This window comes from Globicephala melas, chromosome 2 (assembly GCF_963455315.2).
Source record: "Globicephala melas chromosome 2, mGloMel1.2, whole genome shotgun sequence".
Lineage (NCBI taxonomy): Eukaryota > Metazoa > Chordata > Mammalia > Artiodactyla > Delphinidae > Globicephala > Globicephala melas.
In genome coordinates, this window is record NC_083315.2 from 95031948 (window position 1) to 95053576 (window position 21629).

General features: G+C 44.4%; 1 protein-coding gene across 2 annotated transcripts in view; it reads left to right on the forward strand.

Moving 5' to 3' along the window:
• The window catches only part of RASGRP1 (RAS guanyl releasing protein 1), a 93938-nt gene that overhangs the window by 21849 nt on the left and 50460 nt on the right, over positions 1-21629 (forward strand). The window lies entirely within an intron of this gene.

Consider the following 21629-nt stretch of genomic DNA (forward strand, 5'->3'; position numbering starts at 1 on the left):
CTAATACCCTGATTGAATTATAAGGTCTAGTCCTAATGCTAGAACTTTTTGCCCTTAGCGAGTTTCTTAACATTTCTGAGACTCAGTTTCTATCAACATGAAAGTTAATACATATCCTCTATATTGTTGTGAAGTGGAATCTTCGTAGAAAGAAATCATTTATGTAAAATTTTATCAAAATACCATTATAGTAGATAATCAAAAATAGATAAATCAAAAATAGTAGATAATCAGAATGTTAGGGTTAGGATTTAGGGTTTAGGGTTAGGTTATAGACTTGAATGTTAGTGTATCATCCTCCCAGATTAATAATGCAAACTGCCAAAGGGTGCATAATTGCATCTTGGAGATACAAGATGGAGGTATCTGGTTGAAATGCCTGTGTCAAAAGAATTACCGGATGTTGTCATAATAGACACAGGCAGGTATGAACCTAGTACGTAGTACTGTAATTTTAAATTTTACATGAATATGAGCTATATTAATAGGCGTTTAGTGAATAAGACCCCAAAACGTAATTCCCTCATTTTTCAAAATATTAGGACAATGACAGAAATCCAACATGAACTATCTTACAGAATTTATTGAAGGAAAACAGGTATTTCATATAACTGAAGCACAGAAGGAGTACAAGATACCTGTAGGCCTTGGAAACATCTGAAATTAGGGACTAGAACACCATCAGGAGACACCAGCATGTATTTCTGTCTCTTTCTTCTTTCTCTGACTTGCTTCTCTGCTTGTCAGCTAATCATTTTCTTTCACTGAAGATTTGTTTCCTCCCTGGACAGGGAATATGGCGCTAACAACTGCAAATCCTGTATCTCTAACCATTAGAGATTTAATATTTTTTTCCTCAAGTTCAGTGAAAAAATTGCCAGGGAAGAACTTTGGTTGGTTCAAGTTGGGGTAGATGGCTACTGCTTGAACCAATCAACTATGGCCACAGGGGTGGAGTAATTTAAGAATGGAGCATTTCTCTCTAGAACCACATTACTGAATTTGGGGAAGAAATTTTTCCCAAAGGAATGCTGATGTTCTGGCCACATTAAAACAACAATGTCCCAGAAGAGACATACAGATGGCCAAGAGGCACATGAAAAGCTGCTCAACATCATTATTAGAGAAATGCAAATCAAAACTACAGTGAGGTATCACCTCACACCAGTCAGAATGGGCATCATCAGAAAATCTACAAACAACAAATGCTAGAGAGGGTGTGGAGAAAAGGGAACCCTCTTGCACTGTTGGTAGGAATGTAAATTGATACAGCCACTATGGAGAACAGTATGGAGGTTCCTCAAAAAACTAAAAATAGAATTACCATATGACCCAGCAATCCCACTACTGGACATATACCCAGAGAAAACCATAATTCAAAAAGACACATGCACCCCAGTGTTCATTGCAGCACTATTTACAATAGCCAGGTCATGGAAGCAGTGTAAATGCCCATCGACAGACGAATGGATAAAGAAAATGTGGTACATTTATACAATGGAATATTACTCAGCCATAACAAGGAACGAAATTGGGTCATTTGTAGAGACGTGGATGGACCTAGAGACTGTCATACAGAGTGAAGTAAGTCAGAAAGAAAAACAAATATCGTATATTAACGCATATATGTGGGATCTAGAAAACTGGTACAGATGAACTGGTTTGCAAGACAGAAATAGAGACACAGATGTAGAGAACAAACAACAAACGTATGGACACCAAGGTGGGGAAAGCAGGGGTGGGAGGTGGTGGTGGTGTGATGAAAGAAGGAAAAAAAAACAACATCTGTCTATTACACCAAGATCAGACCGAGCACTAGAGTGCAGGGCATTATTAAATTTAGGTTTAGTCTCTGGGTTTTAAGACAGGAATAGAAGGCTAGAAAGAGTACAGAGGAGATAAATAGTTAAGGAATGATATAGAAATAAAATCTATGAGGATATAAGATGGCAGCACCTGAAAAGATGACAAATTAGTGTTTTCTTTTTTCTTAGTCTTAACAGTATTAAGTGTATGTATGTCTTGATAATGTTATGCATAGAAGAGTTAGTATGTATATGTCCTCCCAGAGGACAGATACAGAGTAAATGGACTTCCCATTTATACACATATTAAATATCAAAACACAAACTCCCAGTTCTGGCCATGATAGATTATTGGGTATTGGAATTATTTTCCTGCTGTAAACAACTATAAAACTGGACATAACATGTGAAGCAACTATTTTTTTAACATGCATTTTTAAAATTTATTTATTTATTTTGGTTGAGCCGGGCTTAGTTGCGGCATGTGGGATCTTTAGTTGGGGCATGCGGACTTCTTAGTTGCAGCTTGCGGATTTCTTAGTTGCGGCATGTGGACTCTTAGTTGTGGCATGTGGACTTCTTAGTTGCAGCATGTGGACTTCTTAGTTGCAGCGTGCATGTGGGATCTCGTTCCCCCACCAGGGATCGAACTCGGACCCCCTGCATTGGGAGGACAGAGTCTTACCCACTGGACCACCGGGGAAGTCTGAAGCAACTATTTTTAGGTATTAGAAAACAGGACAGACTTGTGATTATGGATAAAATGAAAAGATATAAGGTAACCTCAAAACTTATCTTGGCTTTCTCCTGGCACTGTACAAATTGTTGTACAGAGGACTAGAACTCAGAGAGCAGCATCTTGCCTGGCAGAAGAAACAGAGTTTGCGTTCAGGGCTTCTGGGATGGCTGGAATTTGTGGATTAGGGTATTGGAAAGAAGGGATCTCTTGTCTTTGGCCAAGTGCTAAACTGTGTACAAATATGGTAAGACTCCATGCCACCAAATTGTTACTGGGGGTCTGTGAGTCAGAGGAAGTCTTATAGTCTGGGAAATATTGCAGTTTGGAACCAGCCAGAATGGAAAGATATAACACCTGAGGCATTCAGCTGAGACATGAAAAAGACCACACCACAGGAATAGGAGTACTAGAGCCCTAGAGTAAGAGCTACTCTTGAGCCACCCTAACAAAGCCTAAATCCAGGCCTTGACAGGATGAGTTTAAAACTCCAGTAAATTAAATGTGTCTATAAATTAACATGATCCAAATTCTAAACATTGTATCCACAATGCCCAGCATGTAATATAAAATTACAAGACATTTTAAAAAGCAGGAAAATGTGACCCATAACCAGAAGGAAAAAAAGTTAAGAGAAATAGACTCAGAGTTGACACAGATGTTGGAATTAGTAACTAGGGAATTTAAAACAGCGATCATAAATATGTTGAAGGATTCAGAGGAAGGTAAACAGAAGAGTAACTCAACAGATAAATGGAAACAATAAAATCAGAAGACTGACAGCACCAGCTGTTGGTGAGGATGTGGAGCATCTCGAACTCTTAAACATTATGAATGGGATTGTAAAATGATATAATCACTTCGGAAAACTGTTCAGCAGTTTCTTATAAATATACACCTACCCTGTGTCCCATCAGTTGTACTCCTAGGCACTTATACAGGAGGAAGGAAAACATGCCCATGATATGACTTATACAAGAATGTCCATAGCAGCTTTTGCCATACAGATCCAAAACTGGGAACAACCCAAATATCACTCAACATGAGAAAGAATAAACAATACGCTATGTATACAATGGAATACCTACTCATCAATAAAAAGGAATGCACTGCTGATGTAGTCAACATTGATTAATCTCAAAAATGTTTTGCTTCATGAAAGAAGCATTACACACAAAAAATACATACTGTATGATTCCAATATATGAAGTTCTAAAATAGGTAAAACTAATTTATGATTTAAAAAAAATAAGGAAAATGGCTTTATGGCGGGCTGAGTTGGAGGAACTGACTGGGAAGATAAGGGAACTTACTGGGTCATAGAAATATGCTAAGTCTTGAGAGGGTTTGGGTTATAAGGATGTATGTATTTGTCAGAAGACATCAAACTATATGTTAAAATTTGTGCTTTCCACTGTACCTCAGTAAGATAGAAAAATTTTTTTCAAAAAACAAACACCAAAACTGGCTAGCAGAAAACTGGTAGAAATTTCTTCTGTAGGAACTTTGAGTGAGAGGACGTCTTTTCACAATCTATTCCCATGTGGTAGAGCTTGCTAGAAGGTAAAGCCAAGATTTTCAAGGCCTACCAGATAGCAAGTGAAGATGACTAACTTTTATTTCATCTCTGGTTTACTCCTTTGGGTTCCTCTATGATTGTGTGTGATCGAATATGTGAGGGCCAAGATCTGAGGGACAAATGTCTAGTGACTCAGAAACCAGAGTCCCCTTCTGATGATCACTGGGCAGGGGTGGGGAGATAAATAAAACCCTGCCAAGAACATCCTTATTTAATCAGTTGACGTGCTGCTAGTGAAATACTCCTTGTAACACCCCACGAACTACAGAGGTGAAATGGCAGACTCCTTGAAAGTTAACTCATGAGGCCATGCCATTGTAGAAGAGGGGTTCATTGAAATTTACCAAGAACCCACACATTTCATTTTAATCCTGCTTGTGCGTCTGTTCCAGTTGTTTTACCAGAGTTGCTGAAATACTATAAAATGACTAATGTTCAATCCCCTTCTGGTTCCTCTCTCTGGCAGAAATATTGTGAGTGGTAAAAGGCCCAAGAGTTGGATGGTGGGAAAGGGAAAATGATATGTTTTCATATCCTGGATAAAATGCCCCTGGCCAGACAAAGTACAGCAGGGTCATCCCTGGGATTGAGCTTTCGGTGCCCCTTCATTAATGCCTGGAAAGTGATAGACCCCAGTGGACACTTCCCAGGGTTCCAGGGAAGAGGGGAGAGAGAAGACTGCCCAGACACCACAGGCAAAGACCCTTAATCAGCAGAGCCTGTGAAGGCCCCGGGAGAACTGACATCTTTATGTTGGAGGGTGTGAAGGACCCTGGTCTCCGGCTTCAGGGATAAAATATCCCCTCAGAATATGGCTGTGCAGGCCCGAGGGAGAGGGGAGCTTTCCTAATGTACGACGGGAAACTCCCTGTGGCCCAGATCAGTTACCTTTGATCATGGTCCTCTGGCTCAGCCCACATTCCTTTCTGATGTGCTTCTGATTGTGCTTCCTGAGTCCCCACCCAGGAGTCTGTAACGTTGGCACCAAATCACCTATTTGTTAAGTACTTCCCTTGTGTCTAGCCCTGAAAACGACTGAAAGACCTCACCACTGATTTCTGAAATTGGAGATGTCTTCATGAGGTCATTTAGTAGCTTATAGACCTACCCCAGGGCAAGGAATAAACTAAGTGGTCTAAAGCAGTCTAATCAAACTTGACTGACCATCATATCATTGGAGAGATTTTTAAAAATACAAAATCTGTGTCCATCCTTGAATATTTTGATGCAGTAGGTATGAGATAAAGCCTTGGGATCTATTTGGGGGGAAGGTCGTTTGGTTTATTTTTTGTCTCGTCTTATTTTTAAGCTAACCAGCAGGTCTTGAAAAGTCAGTCAGGTTTAATATGTTCATTTACTTCTGGGTAAGCCTGAACATATGCACCCTAGGATAGAAAACATTTTGATTTTTTTCTCCTGAAACTCTCCATTAAATTAAGACCACCTCACTAGAAAAAGAAAAAAAAAATCACCCACTAAAGCCCCCAAATTTACCAATTGTGAATTTTTTTTCATTATGTTATCTCCTCTCAGAGTGACAATTATTATACAAATATGACCAGAGGAATACTGAAGTCTACAACACCTTAACACAGGAAGATCTTTCCTATGGTTTCCACAGGTGACCAGGTGTGTGGAAAGGTGAGAGGTAAAGGGGGAAAACACACTAAGTGGGGAAAGTATTGAAGTGCTTCCTACTACACAGCCTGCTCTATACCTATTCAGACTGGCGACAGCATCCTCATTTTGCCTAAATCGCTAGCACGGATCAGGGAGGGACACATGTGCCAGCTGGTGCACATGAGAGGCCAAAGATGAAATAATGATATTGACCCACTGTGACCAAACTCTGAGCAAGCAGATGAGGCCAAGGCCTTGCCAACGTTCAGCCCCATCCTTGCTGACTTCTTGTATATTTGGGGGTCTGAATTTTTTTGCAAGTGGATGATCCAGCATCCCTGTGACAGATTGGGGAAGCCCTAGAGTCATTGCTCTCTTGTAATCATAGATGGCCATCTGTATGGCTCCTTGGCTTTTAAAGCAGGCGGGAAGGATGTTGACAGGGAAGGAAACTGAGAGTTAAGATACTAATGCTGACCAAGTGTGGGAGGAAAAATAATCAATTCAAGTAACTGAGCTTCCTGAATAACAGCAAAACTAGTCATGTTAGGCAAAAACCAACCTTTATTTCATGCTCTGATATGATCTCACTGTAGCAGTGAGTGTACACACATGCCCACATACACACACACACACTCACACACTCTGTAACCTTCCCTTAGTAGCTATGCAGTTAGGGAAAAGATGCAAGTAGAAATTAAAATAAGGTACTAGGTTCTTTAGAAATGATCCACCTGGAAAAGAGCCTTTAGGGCTCGGGTTGTAAGGTATAACCAGTTTTAAAAGATTGCTAGGTAAGAGGGTGCTGCTCTCCCCTTTCTGTGGACAGACCATCTGCTTTTGCAGCATTTTAAAGTAAAGATCTAAGTAAGGGCAACTCCCCAGTTTGGTATATGAGGTCCCCAACACTGTGACCCATATCCGCATTTTCATACTTCCTGTCTACAAATGCTTTCGAATTAAGCCAAACTGGACTTCGCATCCTTTCCTGAATATACTTTTAACTCTCTGATCTCCAAGAGTAGAAATTATTTCTTCCCTCACCCAGAATGTCTTTACCTCCATCTTAGTCTGTCAATATTTGACCCCTCCTTCAAGACCCACCTCATGCCACCTCTTCATAAATGTTGAGCCATTTCTTCTAGTCAAATCTAGCCTTCCCCTTTCCCCACACTGCCTTAGTGTTTTGTTTGTACCTCCCTCCAGGCCCTTCTGTGTTCTGTACCATATTATAGCTGGCAGCTTCTAGACAGTTGCTGGGACAGGACCCTGGTTATCTCTGCATTCCCCACACTACTAGGCACAGCTCTCTTAGAACAAAGACGCTGGACTTGTTATGAGAACATCCAAGCCCGGAACACCATCCCTGCCACTGGTGCTGGTATTAACCGTGGGCCAGTTGTTCATCCAGGGTGATATCCAAAATACTTAGTAACTGGCACGGCACAGGCCCCATCAGTCCACACGGATGCCACTTGGACAGACAGAACATCAGCCCTGTTTTTGTGCCTTTTTCATCTGCAAAGTGACTGTGTCCCTACCCACCTCACAAGGTGGATGTGATGGTCAAATGAGACCAAGCATGTGGAAGTACTGTGTAAGGTGAAAAGTGCTGTGCTCAGGCGTGTCCAGCTGTTTAGTGTTATTTTCAGTGCCATGTGGGGTTGGTGGCCCTGCCCTCGGCATCCCCTCCTACTCTGCTCTGCTCAGAGCAGGCTCCAGAGCTGACCAAGGACTTGCTGATCAGTTGAGGACACAAGTCGAAGAAATCTTGGCATCAACCTATTAGATCCCACAGAAACTCAGGATATCAGCTTCTTCAGGCATCTCCCTCTACCCTTTCAGTCCTGAAAATGTCAGTTTTTCAGTGGATATACTTTGGCAATTCTTATCTAGATCACAAGCCCAGGGAGGCTTTTTGAACTGTAGTCTAAGCTTTTCTCACTTGAGGAGAATTGTTCTATTGCACAATGACGTTAAATTTCAGGACCCTTAAAGATATCTGGGAATCTCTGATTGTCACTGTGTCAAGGGGATGCTCTGTCTAGATCTGTAAATGGAATTAAATGCCAGTGGCATTAACACAGGTTGAAAGAAGAGCCTGAACATTAGGTCCTGCTTTATGTCCTTATCGTTTGTTGATCCGTCTTTTTACCCTTTCTTCTTAAAAACTGTGATTATTCCTTTACCATCACCTCCTTGCATCCCCTCACATCTCAGGCATAAAAATCCTTTCTACATACACCTTTCTTCCAAAGACATTTAACTCTTTCAATAAGTGCACAGCTACTGTTTTGTGTTTATCACTGGCTACTAGTCAGTATCTGTTCTTACACAGAGCAGTCTCCCCTTATCTGAGGCTTTGCTTTCTGAAGTTTGTTACCCATGGTCAACTGTAGTCTGAAAATATTAAATGGAAAATTCCAGAAGTAAATAATTCATAGGTTTCATTTTCTTATTTTTTATGGGATATTTTTAAATCTGTTTTTTATTTTTATTTTTTTATTGAAGTAGAGTTGATTTACAATATCATGTTAGTTTCAGGTGTACAGCAAAGTGATTCAGATATATATATATGTATATATGTATGTGTGTATATATACATATATATGTGTGTATATATATGTGTGTGTATACATATATATATATATATATTCTTTTTCAGATTCTTTTCCCTTATAGCTTATTACAAAATATTCAGTACAGTTCCCTGTGCTATACAGTAAATCCTCATTGTTTATCTATTTTATATATAGTGGTGTGTATCTGTTAATCCCAAATTCCTAATTTATCCCTCCTCCCCTTTCCCCTTTGGTAACCATAAGTTTGTTTTCTATGTCTGTGAGACTGTTTCTGTTTTGTAAATAAGTTCGTTTGTACTAATTTTTAGATTCCACGTATAAGTGACGTCATAGGGTATTTGTCTTTGTCCGGCTTACTTCACTTAGTATGGTAATCTCCAGGTCCATCCATGTTGCTGCAAATGGCATTATTTCATTCTTTTTATGGCCAAGTAATATTCCGTTTGTGTGTGTGTGTGTGTGTACACACACACACACACACACACACACACTCCACATCTTCTTTATCCATTCATCTGTCAGTGGACATCTAGGTTGCTTCCATGTCTTGGCTATCGTAAATAGTGCTGCAGTGAACATTGAGGTGCATGTATCTTTTCGCATTAGAGTTTTCTCTAGATATATGTAGTGGGATTGCAGGATCATATGGTAACTCTATTTTTAGTTTTTTAATTGCATGGCATTCCGAGTATGATGATGAAATCTCACACCGTCCTGCTTCATCCTGCCCAGGACATGAGTCACCCCTTTGTCCAGCAGATCCACACTGTAGACTCTACCCACTCACTGGTATAGGAAAAAACATACATGGTGTATATAGTATAGGGTTTGGTACTATCTTTGGTTGCAGGCATCCACTGGGGGTGTTGGAATGTACCCCAGAGACTACAGCTCTGGACTCAGAATGAGAAAATAACCAGCACAATAATTTGTAGTCCCTTCCTGCCACTTCCTAGCTGTGGGACTACAAATGAGTGGTAAGGATGAGTAATTTTACCTCCCTTGTGTCTGTTTCTTCATGTGTGAAACAGCAACGTCTACCCTGCAGAGCTGTGGCAAAAATTAGAATGCCTATAGCAGGGCTCTTTTGTGCCCATCTCAAAAGGAGATGGTTCTTATTATGATTACAAGACACTGTTCAGCAATAACCCTCCGGAAACTTTGAAAAAATAAAAGTTTATTGCTTACAAGACCTGGAAATTACACAGCATACCTAGGGCCACACAGCAAGGTTGGGGTTGGGGGAGGGAGAGAGGAGAGAAAGAAAGAGAAAGGGCACGCAGGCCAGGGGTTCTGAATATATTGGGGTCGAGGGTGGGTCTAATGTTTGATGGGCTCAGTCTTTATTGGTGAATTTAAGACATAAGGGCAGGAGTTTCTAAAGTATGAGGAGAGGAAAAAACAAGTAGCCCAATGGTCAGTTATTGAAATCAACCACAATGTCTAAAACCAAGGAGCCTCAGTGCAGGGAGGTGGCCTGGCCCTTTATCTAGTCTTGTGGCTGGCAGTGTGTGTATTTGAGAGATAGCCGTCTTTGAAGGATGCCTCTTTGCAATGGATGCCTCAGCAATCAAAGCTTAGGTCAGGCACTTGTGCTACAAAACAGAAAAAACAAATACAACTATCACCACAATAGCCTAGCCCACCCAAGCACCAGGGATGCTCAGTACCTTTCCAGGTAGGCTGGCACCAGAAACCCTCCAGAGCTGAGATGGAAACGATGTGCCTTTAATCTTCTCAACCCAGAATGAGCAGCAGTGGGATACAGTGGAAAGGGCCGGGCTTGAGTTGAAAGACCTGGACTCAGGTCAGGCATTCACCACGCACGTGACTTTAAGCAGCTCACCTCACCTTATTCCGTTTCCTCGTCTGTAAAATAATAAAAATAATACCCATCCTGCAGAGTTGGTGTGAGGTTCAAATAAGCTAACGTGCGAGGAGAGAAGGCCCTAATAAATGCATGTTGTTGGTACTTCAGCAGTGGCGCGAGGTTTCGTGTGCTACGTGACTACTGTACTGTCAGGCAGCCTAGATATTTAGGACCCACCAGTCAACCAGATATCACGGTGGTTTGGACTTAGTGCAGGACCTTGTTCTCCCCAAAAGATATCAAAGTGCTTTCCTTATCTTGACTGATCTCCTGATTATCTCTGTGCTGGGAGGGATGGAGGCAAGATATTATCAAGCTTTTATTCTGCAAAGGAGCAAACTGAGGCGTGGAAATGACAGCGCTATCCCAGGGCTTGGTAGCCGGGGTTCAGATCCCAGGACTGCCATTTACCAGCTAGACTTGGGCACGTTGCCTTACCCCTCTTTTAACCTCGGTTTCTTCATCTGTCATGACAATACCACCTACCTCGTAGAGTTAATACATGTGAAGACCCTCTTGGAACAGGGCTTGGTACTGCGCCCCATGTATGTTTAACAGCTGGAGAGCAACAGAGACCGCCAGTGGGAGAGGGAGAGGGAGAGAAAGTCAGGCTGGACTTTGAATGTAGTTCACTTGTTCCGGTCAGATGCTGTATTTCCTCTGGCAGAACACCAGATAGTGCTCCCGGCCTTCCCATCTTCCGATTGGTATCCACTTTGTGAGTTTCCGTTGCATTTTGGCCGTTTCTGTAAGATGGTGACACAGCGCCAGTTCATGACGTGAGCTGTTTGAAACCCCTTCTTATTTGCTCCTGGCTCCTGAGTAGAGAGCAGTTTTTTCTTTCCTTCAGTGAATAAGACATTCCTCACCCACCTGTGAAGTTCTCTCTTTCAGAGTCATTCCTGGGTCCTCATGCAGATTTCTCTCTAGCACCTCAGTAAACCCTAAGAAATCCTTCTGTCTTGAGGGCCCGAGGGGCGGGTTGCACTTAGAACGTAGAACTGGAAAGAAGTTGGGAAGGCCCCTACTTACTCTGCCATGGATTGGAACCATGCTTGCAGGAAACCACATCTGGTCTCATGGGCACGGACAGTGTGACAGACCAGCGTGGACAGCCCCTCTTTGGGTTGTGGTTAAAATGAAGTATTTCATGAAAAATCATTGTTCCACTCTGGAATAACGAGAGCCTAGCAGGAGCAAAGTAGTGTTCCAAATCCAGCAAGAGAAATAAGAACAGGTCGCCACCGTGACAGTGCTTCCCAGTTTACTAAGCGTTTCTCTGTCTTTAATCAAAGGTAATCTAATCCTCACCACAACCAAAGAAGGGGCGAGGAGGCTTTCAGAATAACTTCTGTCTGATTACAAAAGATTTTACTCAGTCCTTTTACCATACGTGATGGTGTGATGATGTTTTTTGTCCAGGCCTGTTCATTGCAGAGAATTATGAGTCAAGGACAGTTTGTGGTGAGACAGTGTTGGGGGCAGTGCCATTTTATGGCAACGTACACCAATTGCTTCAGCCCTGTCGTGCACCGGAACGAGATTAACTAGGCGTCTAGGTCTGTTAGGATCAAATCAGTACTGAGAAAAACTTTCTGAAGAAGGCTGAGTTCGTGGCTAACTAGTAAGTCTCAGACAGGCCTTGTGTTATTTCACTAGGTCAGTGTTTGGAAAGTTCCCTGAGCTGCTGCTTAATACCTATCCAGCCTGTCAACAAATACGCTAAAAAAGGCCCAGGATTTAACAGACAAGATTGAAGCGATAGGAACGCGCTCCAGCAAGCAAGGAGAGAGCAGAGGGAGGGCTGCCCCAGATTCCCTTCCCTGTTGTGTTGTGTCTTTGTCTTGGGTCCGCTGGCCTCCCTCCAGCCACCTGCGGGCAGCTCTCTATGTCCTCGGGAAGCTGAGCCTGGGCCCTGCTGCCTGTCCGCCCCCCGCCGGGCACATTCTTGTGGTGCTGTGCGGGGGACAGTCACTGTGTGAGCCAAGTAGGCTGCGTTGACAGCAGCTCACCAAGGACTCAAATCACAGCTTCTCTACCCAGCTGGACAATTCGATTGTTCCCAGGGACTTAGATGGGCCTCGGAGAAGCGGCCACCTGCCCAGGGTGTTCAGTTGGTGCCGCCTTCCAACAACGACTCTTAGAATTTGAGGTCATGGCTTCGTCCCAGAGTCCATCACAGGGTCGCAGACTCCATCACAGTGTCACAGACTCCATCACTGGGTCGCAGACTCCATCACCAGGTCGCAGACCCCATCACCGGGCCTACCCCATACCCATCACGCCTCCTCCCGCCCCTTGTCTTTTAGTGCCAGCCCAGCCCCCTGACCTCCACACTTGGGACTGTGTCCAATTTGCAGAACGGAAGAGGACAGCTTCCCTCACGACTTCTCAGACCCCTGATTCTTGAGACGTGACAGGTCTGGATGGAGGCTGCAATCCCCAAGGAAGGCCACGGCCTTGCTCAGCAGAGGCAATAGAGCTGAAAGCTCTTCTTCACTTTAGGCAATTCGTGCGCATGATTAGACATTTATAGATTGCAGTCGCTCATCCAGAAAATCTAGGTCATCCTTTACATAGAGCTTCACGCTTCGGAAGCAAAGCCGTGCGCGGGGAGGACCGTCCCCGTGGCCGTCTGCTTTGGCTGAGGGAGCGGAGCTGCTGTTGCAGGAAGAGGGAGAGGCGGGCCACTCAGGGGCTGTGAGCTCTCAGGGCACTGGTGTTTTCACCCACGTGGCCACGGGCTCTCTGGGGTCTAGTCGTCCTAGCTAAATGGTGCCAGTAACAGCCTTTGTGCTGATGTCATGAGAAGTGGTGGGTTTAAGGGTTCGGGTCTCCAGGAAGATTTTTAGTCTGTACCGTGACTGCAGTGAGAAGGGCAGGGTTGGTATGTGGATGTAGGGCTTTTGGGGGAGAAAAGGAGATATGGGCGTAAGAGGTTTAGCCTTGTAGCATGCACAGCTGGAAGTCAGAGCTCTTCCCAGTATACCTAGGCCTTACGCCGCTCACCTCCCAGCAATCCCCCGAGGAGAGGTAGATGCCAAGGAAGGAGACCTGGGCTGGGGGCCAGAGGGCCGATCCTGTCCAGGACCTTCCACTCACCAGCCCTAGACCATGGCCAACGCACGACACCTCGGTGTCCTCCTCTTTAAAACTGTGCCCACGGTGCCAGCTGCTCGCAGAGCGGTACGACTCAGGTGCTCAGCCCAGGTGGTTCTGTCCCTTGAGCCTCAGTGCTGTGAAAACAAAGTCTTGCCCTCAGGCGTTCCCGTCCAGGGAGAGCAGTGGCTCTCCCGCTGCTGGGGGCTTCAAGGACAGCTGTGTGTGCACGCGCACGTTTTGTCTGGGTGTGATATACCAGGTTATCCCAGAGGGAGCCAGAGCGGGGCTTAGATTTATGAGGGCTGGGAGCTTCCCTTCTCCCGCATTCTCACCCTACGTTAAAATGTTCTTCCTTGGGTTAGAGCACCAAGTACTCCAAGAAGTCGCTGTTGCTATGCAGACATCTGAGAGGATCCACCCATGCGTCCTCCCCTCCTCCCCGAGGAATGTGCTCATCAGGGTTAACTGGGCAGCAGTCACCAGGCAAGGCCCAGAGGGCATGAGATCAGGAGTGAGGTGAGGAGGAAAGTGGGTTTGGGAGCACCTGGGAACGAGGTGCCAGGTAGGGCGGAAGCTGAGCGGGCACCGCCCTTCCGACCCCGGGTCCGTGGATGAGAGCGGCAGCCCGTGGTGCTGAGAGCTGACTGCAAGCATCTCCTCCCCGCTCCACCGTCTGACTTCATATTGGTGGCTTGGAATCGGCCACAGTGGGGGTATTGATACCACAGAAATCTGCGTGCACCACAAATCAGGGTCCCCCCCACCCCCCAGGAGAGCTGTTGTTGAAACTCTTACCAGTGCTCCCCCAGTGGCAGCCACGCGGGTTCTCACGCTTGCCCTGTGAAGCGAGACTCCGTCCTTAGCAAATCCCTTGCTTTCTCCTGGTTGGAGAAAAGATTAAGGTGCTGCCGATACATGTTGTGAGCTGCTCAGGTAGTGAAAGCTCTGAGGGCTCAAAGTATGTGTGCGTCACCACATTCTTTCTTCGCACGCACTTCCTACCCCAGCTGCAGCTGTCGGCCCTAAAAAACCAGACCAACCAACAAACAACAAACCAGTAAACTTATTTTCAGCTTGTCAATTTTTCTGCACTCTCCAAACAGAATCTAATGAGTGTAATAGTCTTGCTGTCAAGTAGAGTTTATTTCTTTGGAACATTTACCGTGTTGTAACGCGTTCAGAACTCTGTATCTGTCAGGTTCTGCCTAGATCCAGTCTCTCCTGTTACTGGTGATACTGACCTGCATTAGCAGCTGCAGCCCTGCTCTAGGCTCTGGATCCAAACCTGCCCCGTGGCTTTCTGATACTAGCTTTCCCATTACCATTTTCTGGCCCCCGTTTTCAACACACCTGTTCTTTTGTGTGATTCCCTCCCAATGCTGATCGCTTGCTTACCCTCAATATACCAATTTCTGATATTCTGTCTTTGGTACATACAAAATCCCTTCGCACATCAAGGGATTTCCATGGAAACCGAAACATAGGGGAAGAAGGGACTCTGTACTGGAGTTTCTCTGGTGTTGGACACGTTTTATGTCCATTTTGCAGCGAGTCATTGCTGCCTCATCCCCCAGACAAGCCTTCACTGTAGGAAGGTTGCCCCCACCCCTTGTCAGCAAGAAGCAGTGCCTCGAATGCAGCCGTTTGCAAGTTTGTTCTCACAGGAGTCATATCATCAGGGAGCAGGGCATCACTCTAGGCAAGCAGCTTATTTAAGATTAAACCACAGAAAGGAAGAAAAGAGGCTATGGGCAGGTTGAGAGATAGAGGGCTAGACCAGATGGCCTCTTGAATCCTGAAGCTTTGGGTCACCTCACTGCAGATGGCAAGAGATGCTTCCTGAATCACCACGACTGGATAGGATCTCTCCTTCCCCTGAACTTTGCCACCATTCAGCATGATCTCCACGGGTTTCACTTCTAACATTGACTGCCTGATATTATGAAGTATGTTGGGTGTGTGTCTTATTCTCCAACTAGACAAGAGTTTTCTTATAGCTCTTCATATCTCCTTTGGTACCTAGGACAGTGCCTTGCACAGAGTCGATTAATTATAAAATGTTTTTAATTGAAGTAGAATGAAAGTTGCTCTACAGAGTAGTTAGAGAGCTGTATCCTCTCGTTGGAAGGGTGTAACTAGAGCCTAGTCAGCCAGTTACCTGTGATGCCTTTAGGAGGAAGTAATGCAACAGCTAGAAGGTTGAGGTGGAAGACAGCTGAAGTCTTTTCCACCGTGAGAGTCTGTGATTCCATGAAGCATAGCTAACGCCAGCACTGAGTCTGATGATGGAAAACCAGTTGCTGGCTCACAGAGAAGTGACTCTCCACATGGCTTTTCTGTTTGCTCTGTAGAGCAAATGGTCCACAGGTCGGGTGGATCTTTGACTAGCATACTTCCCTAGCAGCACACATGCTCCCCAGGTTGAGTGATGGAGTATGTAAGATGGGCAATTTGTGTCCCACTGAGGTTTCACCCCTTTAAAGAAGTCTCCCCCTGAAGTAGAAGGAGAAGCAGATGGTAATGAGAAAATATGCACATTTTATTATGCATTGCACATTTTACGTATTAGAATTTTAGTATGACACCCTGCATTTTTCAGAAGCCTAAAGCTGCAAACAAAATTAAAGTTATTCACTGAAATGTTTAAATCAGCTTACAGCAATTATATCAAATTATCAAAATAAAATCCAGCAGTCTAGAAGGTAGATTCCCCTTGACCAGCCACTTTGAAATCTGACTTTCAAAGGGTGGCTCTTCCCCTCAAGAAGGGAGAAGTGCTGCTCCGTGAGATGAGGGCGGGAGGGGAGTGCATCCTTGATGAGGTTGTAGGGAGGTCGATGGTCGAGTTGGGGAGAGGTTGGGGAGAGGTGGTGGCAGGAAAGAGGGCAAGTGAACATGCAGGAAGTTCTGTGGAAGAAGGGGCACCTACGAGGGGGTTGTGAAACAAGGTGCCGAGAGATGCCCTCCTGGCCTTACCGTATGCCAGCCTGCCCTCCAACAGAGCGTGTGGGGATTAACACGCCGTAGTGGGGGACCATCACAGGACTCTGTGGAAGAGGGGGTGTGAGGCAAAAGTGGAGAATGACTGTGACTGTGGATCTTAGGCACAGCACCCTTCTTATTTTAAAGCCAACTTGAATGATCACTATCAATCCGCCAAGGCATGTGAGAGTTTTTCAGAAATCATCAGATGCAAAAAGCTATCCTTTCAAATGTGCATTAATTGGTTCCAATCCAATATTCCAGTGGCGTCTCTTAGACTTGTAGCCCTAGGGACTGGAAGAGATCTTAAAGCTCATCTACTCTAGCCCCCTTCCCCCATTTAATACTTGAATTCCCTATCCTGACAAATGGTCACGCAGTGTCTTGGAAAGAGCTGGGGATCTGGAATCAAACAGACCAGGAGCCAGATCCTGAGCTCCTCCACCCATTGTCTCTTTGACCTAGAACAAGCGACCTAATCTCTCTGTGCTTTCATTTCCTCAGCTGTAAATTGTGAGCAGTATCAACACTGCAGAGGTGTTGTGAGAATTAGAAATAACATCAAAGTGCTGAGCATAGCTCCTGGTATTGAGTAGGACTTCAGTAAATAATAGGTTCAATGCCAATTACAATAATTGAATAAAGTGTCCCTCCCCAGCCTCCTCTTGAATACAGAGGTCTGTGATGCAAATGCTTCCGTTGTTGGGCAGGCTTAATGGTTAGAATTTTCTGCCACGTGTTGTGCCCAGTTCTCTTTCCCATAACTTTTTCTATTCATCCTCTCTGGTTCTGCCATTTGTGGCCCCACAGAACAAGTCTAAACATTCTCCCACAGTTAACGTTACAAATATTTGAAGAAAATTTTAATATCTCTACTGAGTCTTCTCCATGGTAAACGTATTTGGGTCCTTGAATCTTTCTGTATGTGACTTGGTTTTCATCTCACCCAGGACACTGCTAAGCCCCTTTCCCTAATATATGAGCATCCAGGAAGGATGCTAGCCAGCCACAAAGAACAATTGAGATAGCAAGTCTTAGATTTTATTCATACTGAATAAGTCTGCGACTGTGTCCATAACTCCAGGAACATTCTAATGCATACCCTACAAATATATTTCAGTTTCTCCTGCTTTGTACCATAACGTACAGGAATAGAAGCACTACTATATAATTCTGTGAGGAAAGGTGCCTTATAAAAACTATATTGTCAGATGCTGACTTGAAAACTTACGTCCGTATAATTGTGGTAGATTTGATTGTGTTATTGCCTCCTCGCCCAACTTTACCTTCTCTGTGTCAGTGATCTTTTCCATATGACTTTGAGGTTCCTGCCCTTTGACTTGAGATTCAGCAGTGACTTTCTTCGGCCAACAGACTAAAGCAGAAGTGACAGCATGCCAGTTCTAAGCCTAGGCCTAAGAGGCCTTGGATACTTCCAGTTGTCCTACAGCACCCTGCCCTCACCATGAGAAGAGCATACCCTGGCTAGCCCACTGGTCCAGGGAAGTTGGGGGCGCATGTAGGATAGGAGCCCTAGCAAAGCCCAGCCTATATCAGCCAACCCCTAGCCAACTTACAGACTCTTGAGGAAAAAAAAAAAAAGATTACTGTTTTCAGGCACTGAATTTTGGGGTGTTTTGTTATGCAGAATTTTTGTGGCAGGAGATAAATATTACAGAAATTATGTGGGCCAGAAAACAGATAGCAGTACTAACCCCACCTCACCAGAGTGTAAGCTTAGAATAAGTAATGAACGATGTATAAAACTATAACAGGCTAGATGAATACTTCTTAAAAATGATTTATCAAATTGTAACTTTGTTTCTTTTATAAACTGTGGCCAAGAGGAAAATGTGTGTATATTATATATCATTAATGAAATAGCTAATGAAAAAAGCAAACTCAATATCCAAAGATACATGAAGAGTTAAGGGGTCTCCTGTTTGGTGTAGTTCACTCATTTACTCAGGAAGTGTTTAATGAGTAACTGTCATGTATCAGCACTGTTGTAGACCCTAGAGATATGGTTGTGGAAAAAACAGACAAGGTCAGGTCTCATGAAGCTTATATTCTAGCAGAGACTCAGAAAATAAAAATCAAATAAAAAAAGAGAACTTCAGATCACTGGTAAGTGTTGTGAAGAAACTCAGGCAGGACCGTGGCTACCTTACGTAGTTTAAGGAATACCTTTCTGAGAATGTGACCTTGAAACTGAGACATAAATGACATGAATGGGCCAAGGGAAGAAAGGCCACACTGACGGAAATAACAAATGCAAAGTAGGAATAAGCTTGGAGCGTTCGAGGTATAAACAGTGGTATAGAGAGGAGTAATATGGTATGAAATGAAGTGGGAGGCTAACAGGGGCCAGAACATGTAGAGCTCTGTTGGCTGTAGCAAGGAGTCCATGTGTTATTACAAGTATAATGGAACCCATTGAAGCGTATTAAGCACATGACCTGATTTATGGGTTTTAGGAGCTCACTCCTGGCTGCTGTGTGAAGAGCAGTTTGTGGGTAAGTGGATAAGAGTGAAAACAGGAGGTCAATTAGGTCATCGTGGTAATGGCTACACAGCATGATGGCAAGGATGGGGAAACATGGAGAGGTTTGAGGCGTATTTTGAAAGTAGAATCAAGACTTGCTAATGTATTGGATGCGAGGAAAAATGAGAAATGAAGGATGACCACTAGGTTTTTTGTTTGGGTAACTGAGAGGATGACTGGTGGTACCATTTCCTGAGATGAGGAAAAATGGAGGAGAAGTGAATTAGGGGACGGAGAGGTCATGAATTTTGTTTGTATGAGTTAAGTCAGAAATTACACATCTATGTGGATTCGCCAAGTAGGATGTGGGACATAAGAATTCGGTACTCAGGGCTGAAGATGTCTGTTGGGCAGTCATGAGCATATCAATGGTATTTTCGCCAAACGACTAGATTAATTCCCCTACCTAGAAGAAAGAAGTTAAATTTTTTTAATTTAAAACTTAAAAAGTTTTAGACTTTAAAAATTGTTAGAAAAAAAAAGAAGTGGGAGGACTAAGCCACAGAGCACAGTAACATTTAAAAGCTCAGCAAACGAAGAGGAGACAGAACAAGAGCTGGAGAGGGAAGCTGAGAGAGTGTGATGTTGTGGAAGCCAAGCGAAGAAAATGCTCCAGGAAGGAGGAGAGAGTTGTCAGCTTGGGTTGGGTTGGGTTGAATGCAACTCAAGTCATAAAGTAAGATGAGGACAGAGGCATGAACCCTTGGATTTGGCAATGTGGACCTTGAAAATAAAAGATTGGAGACCTTGAAAATAAAAGATTTTGTGGAATAAGAAAGGTAGGAGAGGGCTTCCCTGGTGGCGCAGTGGTTGAGAGTCCGCCTGCCGATGCAGGGGACACGGGTTCGTGCCCCGGTCCGGGAAGATTCCACATGCCACGGAGCGGCTGGGCCCGTGAGCCATGGCCGCTGAGCCTGCGTGTCCGGAGCCTGTGCTCCGCAACGGGAGAGGCCACAACAGTGAGAGGCCCGCGTACCGCAAAAAAAGAACAACAAAAGAAAGAGAGGTAGGAGTCAAAAATGGTATGGATGAAAGGAAATGGGAGATGAGAAATTGATGACTGAGGTTTTGCTGAAAAGGGGAACAGAATGGAGAGGTGCCTACAGTTTCAGGTTTTGTTTTATTTCATTTCGTTTTAAATAGGAGATTCTGGGGTGTGCTTAAATGCCAGTGGAAGTAAACCAGGCGAGAGAAAGAGGAAAGTTGATACTGGAGGAGAGAACGTGGACAAAGACAGTGTCAGTGTCCTTGAGAAAAAGGAGACCCAGAGCTCAGTGGAAGCATTGACCTGTGAAGTACCTTCCATGGTAATAGAGGAAGGCAGGCAGTAAGAGTAATAGAATGCGGGTAAATTGGTGGATTTGGCGGTGGGAAGGTGAGCGATCTTGTCGCGTTTGCTTATATTTTCTCAATGAGCTATGACTTTAACTCATCATCTGCGCGTGAGCCAGAACTTCTGAATCCTGAGCCCAAATGCACTATGTCCTTCATTTACCATTTGGTATACTTGGAAAGAATGAAAATGATAACCCCTTTTGTATAATGTGCTTTAAAGAGCTAGCAAATGATAAAAGAATCCATGTATATTCTTTCATTAGGTATTTTCCCCTGAATCATTCAAGTTCCCAGCAGGGAACAGAATTCACATGGTTTGTTTAAGTGAAGACACTTTAATGATGGGGGCCTACTTACAGAGATGAGAGTGGAATTAAGAGATGCTGCACCCAGAGACTATCAACAGCCAGAAGTCGTTACCACCCTCAGCAGCAAAGGGTCAAAAGGGAGATTAGTATATAGTATTAGATCCCAGTGAGCGCTAGAGCCCTCAAAGAGGGACCAAGCAGCGTGATCACTCATTGAAGAGACCTGTAGCTACAGGGAAGTAGTGCCAAGCAGAGAGGGAAGGAGAAAGAAATACCTACTTCTCTCTCCTCCCATCTCTTGCCGATGCATCCCAATGGCTGAACCCAACTGGAAGCTGGCTAGCAAGGAGCCTGGTGATGCAGTCCATGGTGAAGGACAGAGACTAGACCTGCAGTGAATAACCAGCACAGCCCCTAACACTTCATGCCGTAAATGTGAAAAGATTTTGAAAACCACTCCAGGGGGAATCTTTGCACCCAATGCCATTGTATGGAATGCATCTTGTTATGTGGTACCAGCAGGATTTGCAAAACCCAAGTAAGGAGCTAACCATGATCTTTGATACAAATCATCATGGGTACTTGTAACCCACCCATAATCTCCAAAAGTCATGTTTGCCCATAGTCTTCCTCCTTTATTCCCATCCAGAGCGCACTGCCCATAAAACTAAGGAAGCTTCCATTTCAGGGCCCCTCGTGTGCATGAGCCCACTTCCAAGGCCATGGGGCAGCCCTAGAAATGTATTCATGTGGTCATATGTTTTTGTAAAACTTGCAAGAATAAGGTATTTTAACTGTAATCTGGTAAGACTATAACTTTTTTCCCTCTGACCCCAGAAAGGACTTCCTCCTTCCCCCGTTATATGCCTTTCAGGCATCACAAAGCCTGGATCTGCTTCTGCTTTCAACAGAGACTCGCATGTACTGGTGCAAATGTTATCCTTTCCCCACGATTCTACCACCTTTCTGGCAGCGTGGTTAATGAGCCTCAAAACGGACACTTGGGGTTGGGGAGGATGCAGCTGGAGGATAAAGAAAAGCAAAGAACGGAGGGATGGATGTGTGGTGTCAGAGTCAGTGGGGGCAGGGCGCTGGGCCTGCAGAGCCCGCCCTCTGGTCTTCCACCGGGAGTGATGGGGGGCTGGCAGGTGTCCCACCAGGTAAC